Genomic DNA, 7,959 nt, shown 5'->3' with positions numbered 1-7,959 from the left:
GAAGTTGGTCATATTTGAAACAAATGTTACAAAATCAATAAAATTGGGCAGATAATTGTTGTCAATAGGATCTATGACTCCTATTTTAGCTCTTGTGCATCCCTTTGGCTGTTTAATATGTGTTATGATCGTAACTTGTATTACATAATTACATAAAAGGGCAACATCTTTCGTCAATATAAGATAACAATATATTGTATCTAAAATAAGAATAGTGTTATTAAGATATTAAATACCCCTTACATTGATGCTTCAACAATGATCAAAGCCCATGCCGCATAGACATGTTTGTAAGCGCTCCGCATACCCCTCCCCATTTCCACCCAACCAACCCTCCTCATTTCCTCCTTCATTGTTACAGTGGTGTACCAACACAACAATTTATCACATAAAATAATAACACAAAGACACAAATTATTGAACAACGAATGCTCGCAGGTACTGAAAGCTAGTTCAAAGCCGCATTTTCAACTAATAGATAAACCATGCATGTTCTCATATACAAAAATCCCAATCGTGTCGATTAAAAAAGTCTCAAAACTTAAGTTCACATTTTAATGTTTGATGAAGCAGAACTTTAAAAGTGTGCAGTGAATCTTGTGCTCACAACAGTTATTTTCATAATTATATTTACATAAGACTTATAAAGGAATTAAGAAGGTACCAAGAAATATTTTACAGTTCAATTTAATGATCATGAATGGTACGGAAGTTTACATAGGACAAAAAGAAATTGATATTATTTTTTGGCGAAAGACTTAAACGCTTCTTTGCATTATATAGTACAGCTCGTCTATAAAAGCATGCAAAAAAAAACTTTGATTGACTTGCTTGCTATGTTTGCTTGGATGTTTTCAAACAATAGGTAGGCGGAGTTTCAATTCATACTGGGATTTGATTTGACAAATATAAACTGACAGGAATTGAAGTTAATGTTTATTGTCCAAACAAATTCTAGTATATAGTAAACAGACTACTTACCTGTCGTTTAAAAACATCCAAACAATCATAGCAAGCAATTTGATCAATAGTTTGCTTTGCATATATTTATAGAAGAGCTGTAAATTCTAAAAAAAAAATCTTGTTGTCGTAGATGGTTAAATCCTCAACAAAATCTCAATAACTTTGTTGGAACGAATAAAGGTTTTAAATCAAATTTTCGTGGACTTTTTAGCTTCCACCCTGACGAGGCATGTTAGCTGTTCGTATGCTGTTGCACCTGACGCACGGAAACTTTCACATTTTCATCTTCTTTTCTGAAATATTTTACCCAGCTCATACTTGACAGGATTGTTATCCTAGTAAAAAATGTAACCAATGAATTGAACACAAGTTAAAAATTCCACAATGCTATATAATTCATTTTATGTGTCAATTTGTTCGAAAAAAGTCGAAAAGAAGAGAGTTTTTTTAATGTCATGATTATCTGTCGCTTTCTAGATCTATGCTTAGCATTTATTTCAGATGACATGGACTCCTCACCCTGGTGACCATGCTGTCTTTCATAACTTTATCCGTATACATATATTAATAGATAAACAAAAGGCTGCAACTGGTATTTTTGGATTTAAAATGATTCGTTGTAACGAGAATATTTGTATTGAATGGAAACTGTGGTGTCAAAATCTTAAATTGCTTATAAATGTTGCTGGACCCAGTTTCGTTATCTGATCTGAATTTTCTGAAATGTGCAAGGTAGATAGACATTAGCCTTTTGATTTTTTTTACTCGGTAAGTTTTGCCCTAATTGCTTGAACTATTGCAATATTAAAGCCGATTTCAATGAGTGTGTAGACAAAGGGAATATCTTTGGTTATCTTGCTTTCTGAACAGAAAAGTCACGGTTTAGCTAACAAGCAAGCGAACCAAAGATATTACCTTTGCCTACATACTCAATGGAATCGGCTGTAACTAAAAACTCGAATACATTTTAACAGACAGTGGTCATTTTTGTTGATGAATAATGTTTTCCTAGATTCACTCTTGAAAAATCATTTGGTAACATTTGGTCAAGTAATTTCAGAAAAGATCTTTTTGTAATTGCGGACGCCAAGACAATACATGAACCTCACACAACCCCTCGACACATGTGAACTTATGTATGATCTTATAGCGATTCGGGTTGATAACCAGTTGAAATTAAGCCAGTTTTTTGTGTGTGTAGATTTGTATTGTTTTATAAAAAAGAAGATGCGGTATGATTGCAAATGAGACAACTATCCACAAAAGACCATAATGACACAGACATTAACAACTATAGGTCACCGTACGGCCTTCAACAATGAGCAAAGCCCATACCGCATAGTCAGCTATAAAAGGCCCCGATAAGACCCTGTAAAACAATTCAAACGAGAAAACTAACGGCCTTATTTATGTAAAAAAAAAAAACAACATTCTATATGTTTTTGCTCTCCATTTTTATGCAAAACCTTTTACATTTTTATTTTATGGGTTATTGTTGAAGGTCGTACGATGACGTATGGTTGTTAACACATACTTCCTTTGGTTTCTTATGGAAATTTGTCCATTGACAACAAACATACACATCATCTACTTTATATAAGGCCACAATTAAAAATATTTTGGTTTGCCCAAACCCTATCCAGAGGTTGAGACAGTGGGTAGGTAGGTAGGCATTTTCTTTTCTTTTTTTTGAAAAAGAGAAATTGAAGTATCAAGTGTTTATTAGTCTTCATGCCTATCTGATTAAAAAAAAAACTTCTTCAAATCAGGACAATAAAAGAATTTGAGTAGGCAGCTTTTTTCTGGGTAGGTAGCGTTTGGGCAAACAAACCTATTCTTTTTTATGGCCTAATTATTGTAAAAATTACAACGTATTTTGTTGATCATGCAAAATGATCGTAATCCCGAAAATCGTAAACATATTTTCTTATCTTAAGTTAAAAGGGGGCAAGAAGGGTTCCATTAACAGGCCAATAAATAAGATTACAGTTAATTTAAAAAAAAAAATAGGGGTATTTTTTCTCTCATAATAACAGTAAATAGATTCACAACAATGTCAATTTCAAGAAAGCAGACAACAGTTAATTAGTCAATAACAGTACAGCATCAATGATCTTGAATATATGCCACTTTTAACTAAAATATAAAGGCACAGAACCAGGACATAGGAGCACAGAACCAGGACATAGGAGCACAGAACCAGGACCGTTTTTCTTATCACCAGCACCGCGTCAGGACACTTCCGTTTAACGAACTTGCACGACTTTTGCAATGTAATATTGTTGTAATATACTTTGCATGGTACTAACGACGCATCAGAGAAAAATTAAGCAACAAAACAGTCGTTTTATTGCCGTTCTGATACAATGTAAACAAACCCACCAGCACAGAATCAGGACCCACCAGCACCTGACAGGACCAAATCACCAGCACAGAACGTTCTCTCGCAGGACAACCATACCCACCGTGATTTATTGACCGAATATTTTACTTCATAAAGGGGGCGGTATGTTCTTTTTTAATATATTAACTATTTACTTTTCAACGCCATCACCCAAATGTTTTTGTTTAAATTAGCATTAACGGTATTCGGAAAATCAGGAATCATGCAAAACATGTATTTGTCATCTGCTTGACCATAATATTTTTTTTCTAATAAATTTTGGGATCAAAATATCTATTTTAGGAGAAAACCATGACCCCCCCCCCCCCCCCCTTTTGAAGTAATTGTATAATCCCTTAGTACACTGATACGAATAGTACATTTGTAACTGGAAATGTTTGAAAAAAGATATTGATGCTAACGTTAATATTTTGTTCAATAAAAAGACAGGAAATAAGTCGGTGAACCAAAAAGTTCAAATCTAATTGAAAGTTAAAGTGCCCATGAACTCAATGATCATGCACGAGTGATTCTATTCATAAAAAGTGTCCGTGTAACAACTAAAAAGAGTCCGTGTATCGTCTAAAAAGAGTCCGTGTAGCACCCGTTGTACGACTTTGCCCCCCGCAGAGCTATAGAAAAACAGTACATTAACGGGTGTTACACGAACTCTTTTTAGACGATACACGGACTCTTTTTAGTTGTTACACGGACACTTTTTATGAATAGAATCACTCGTGCATGATAAGTGAGTTCATGGGCACTTTAACTTTCAATTAGATTTGAACTTTTTGGTTCACTGACTTTAATATTTCCTGTCTTTTTATTGAACAAAATATTTACGTTAGCATCAATATCTATTTTTCAAACATTTCCAGTTAAATACTATTCATATCAGTACACTAAGGGATTAGACATTTAACTTCAAGGAGGGGGGGGGGGTATGGTTTTCTCCTAAAATAGATATTTTGATCCCAAATTTTATGAGACAAAAATTATTATGGTCAAGCAGATGACAAATTAATGTTTTGCATGATTCCTGATTTTCCAAATACCGTTAATAGTAAGCAAAATATTCGGTCAATAAATGTTTTCTTCAATATATGGACATGAATAGTATTTTGGACAACGCTGAAAGTAAAGAAATGCTGATACTGACGTGTATATTTCAATAAAAATAAGATGCACGATTGGTCCTATAAAAGAAAAGTGTTCATGTAATACACGTCCAAATAAGCAGCAAATCTAGAAGAAAATCATTCAACTTATGTCATCAATTTTGGGCGGTAAGCTGCGATTGGATCATAATGTAACACGTGTTTAATCCCGATCAACACTTGCAGATCTAGAGACGAGCATGAATTTAAAAAAAAAATCAAAGTATATGTCTGAATGAATAAAATATTAAGACAAAATCCATTTTTTCATAAACATTTCATTCACTAATGAAGTAGGAAATTCATTCTTTTGATACATTTATATTGTTATCGAGTTTATATCAGTAGCGGATCCAGGTCCAAATCCAGGACAAAACAGGGGGGGGGGGGGTCCAACTTTATTTCCCCATTTAAATGCAATGATCATCAAAAAAAGGGGTTTCAACCCCCGGGACCCCCCACCACTGAATATTAAATTCATGTATTTGGCAACAACGCGCGATTTTTACGATTTTTTAAAGGGGGGATGGGGGTGGGGGGGGGGGGGGGGGGGGGGGGGGTGGAATGGTACATCCTGCATTTTTTCATCAAAAATAAAAATCACAGCCTGTTTATTTTAAAATGAATTAGCCCCCCCCCCCCCCCCCCACCACCACCATCCCCGCTTTACGTTGCATCCATAAATATCAAACATAATCCTACTTAACACTAAGATATTTCTTTAATATACTACTTTTTTACGAAGTTGCATTCTAAAAAGTCTTAAATGTGTACAACATTCATCTTTTACTTGAAATGGTTCTTTTTTTTATCAAATAATTAGATTCCTGATTTTTTTTCTTGAAAAACAATCTCGATTGAAGGGAAATAAAAAAAATGTGTTTATACTATAACTTACATTTACTGCTTTATGGCTAGCAAAATATATAATTACTTTCTTGAAACGTCGTACAAGTCAGATAAAAAACAAAAGTAACAAAAGAAACAGGCCGGTAACAACCAGCCGAATAGTTTTTCTGCACTTGTAGTCAGGTCTTTCGCCTCGGACCTTGACCTGACTACTCGTGCAGAAAAACTATCCGGCAACGGTTGTTTCCGGCCTGTTTCTTTGTTACCTTTGTATTTTATCTTATACATACCTGACAATAATTGGTGATTTAAACTGTGTACCTGAGTGGACCAAATCAAGGGAACCTCAACTGCTTGTGAATTCTATCATCTTCTGCAGGGACGACAAAAGTGCATGGCAAAATCTAGTTAAGTTATGAATTTAAGTTAAGCTATGCCTTAAAACTTTTCCAGATGCACAGGTTTGTCTGTACTCAGAGTAAATTTTGAGGTGAAAATACGGTCAATTTAGTCATAGGGTGCTCACGAACCTTAAATAAGTCACCTCATTGGGTTTTTGGTTTAACTTAACCATATTAGTTGTGATTATTTGATTACCACACCAAATGTTGCATGATTATTTGATTACTTCATTTTTAAGATATGTACTTTTGAATATCAAATACTATTTTTACAATTCATAATTTTTCGTCATTGATCTATCCATTATAATTTGTGTTGTGCATAATACAAGTGTATATCTGTCATCTTGTTTTCCTTTGTTGACATAGGCTCCGGCCTTGATGAAGACCAGTGATGTTTACTTTTATAAATGGTGACCCAGATGGTGAGTTGTCTCATTGGCACCCATACCACAGCTTCTTGTATATGCATGTTATATCAATGTATAAAGTAAAATCACAAAAATACACATAAAAAACGAATGGACAAGAACTGTCATACTCCTGACTTGGTACAGGCATTTTCAAATGTAGCAAATGGTGGATTAAACCTGGTTTTTTAGCGCTCTCACTGTGTACAACAGTCTCATCAAATTCCGTTATATATACCATACAAAAAAGATGCATAATTACACAATAAACAATGGGAATAAAAAAATATGGCTTTTTAATACTTTCTTCCAAAGACTCGTTGCTATTAAATTTAAACGGACTGAAAAGAGAGAAACAAATTAATTCATTTGTTTAATAATCAATGAAGAGGTTGCGACATAACAATGTATTACGTATTTATATATAAACTGAATAAGCTTTTATAATGAAAAACGTAACGGTTTATTATTTTATTTGTTCACACGTTCCAGTGGCGGATGCAGGAATTTTCGAAAGGGGGGGTGCTAGCCCAGGGCAAAGGGGGGGTGCAAAACATATGTCCCGATTGTCCCGATTCAAATGCATTGATCGGCCAAAATAAAGGGGGGGGTGCGTACCCCCGGAACCCCCCCCCCCTCTGGATCCGCCACTGCGTTCAATATAGATCAGATCTACTTAAAAAAATATCAATGTTATCTAAAAATTCTTCTAGTTTCACTTTAGATAATGATTTCCGGAACAATGGTGTCTTTCCGGTATACTAGTCAACAGGTACATATATGCTGATGCCTGTACGTTGACTGATACCTCTCAAATAATGTCTAAGCTGTACATTTAAATATGCGGCTTTGCATGCATATTATTATTTATAAGTGACACTGGAAAAGTACAAAATATTTTATCTACACATTACTGAATAGGTATGTACACACAGGATAGATAGTATGATTTGATCACGATCCCATGGTGTGATATTAGTGCAATGTTTCCTTTTGATAAATACAGAAATAAAAAGTGGTAAGGTGAACACAGAACTTAATTAAATAGAATGAATTGAATATATTATATTATATGAAACTTGTTAGAAGCACTTTTCTGGTCGGTCTTCAAGTTAAAACGGGGCTTGTAAAATGTTAAGATTACGGGACACAGGTGTGATTTGTACAGAGGTTAAAGTAAAAAGGTTTTTACGTACGATGGAGCGTGGAATTCTCTAAGAGGTATACATACGGGTCCGCAGATAAACTCTCCGGATTAGAATATTACGCGGTAAATGAGGAAAAAGAGGAACCAAGTCAAAATAAATGTTACTAAAACACAGCATAGTGTTTACATGCAGAATATCAAATTGCACAATATCATCTATAATTTAGTATGTAACTGTTACTAAGAGCAATTATACATAGACTATAACAATAGAAGATGTGGTATGAGTGCCAATGATACACTCTCCATCAAAACCACAATTTGTAAACCATTGCAGGTTAAAATACGTCCTCAACACGAAGCCTTGCAATTGTCTCCCATCGAACAGAAAGCTATAAAGGGCCCACAAAAATCACAACTATAAAACTATTCAAACAGAAAAAACAACAGTCTAATGTATACATAAAAACGAGAAACACTTATGAACCACATCAACAAACAACAATAACCGAACCTCAGGTTCTTGACTTACGATAGTTGCAAACAAATGCAGCGGGTTTAAACGTTTTAACAGGCGTTAATTTCATCTTAAAGTGAACAATAGTGTAACGTTTCAACACAACAAGACATCAACTGAAATGGCCTAGCT

This window comes from Mytilus galloprovincialis, chromosome 4 (assembly GCF_965363235.1).
Source record: "Mytilus galloprovincialis chromosome 4, xbMytGall1.hap1.1, whole genome shotgun sequence".
NCBI lineage: Eukaryota > Metazoa > Mollusca > Bivalvia > Mytilida > Mytilidae > Mytilus > Mytilus galloprovincialis.
The sequence above is the reverse complement of the archived record's forward strand: the minus strand, read 5'-3'. Positions refer to the sequence as shown.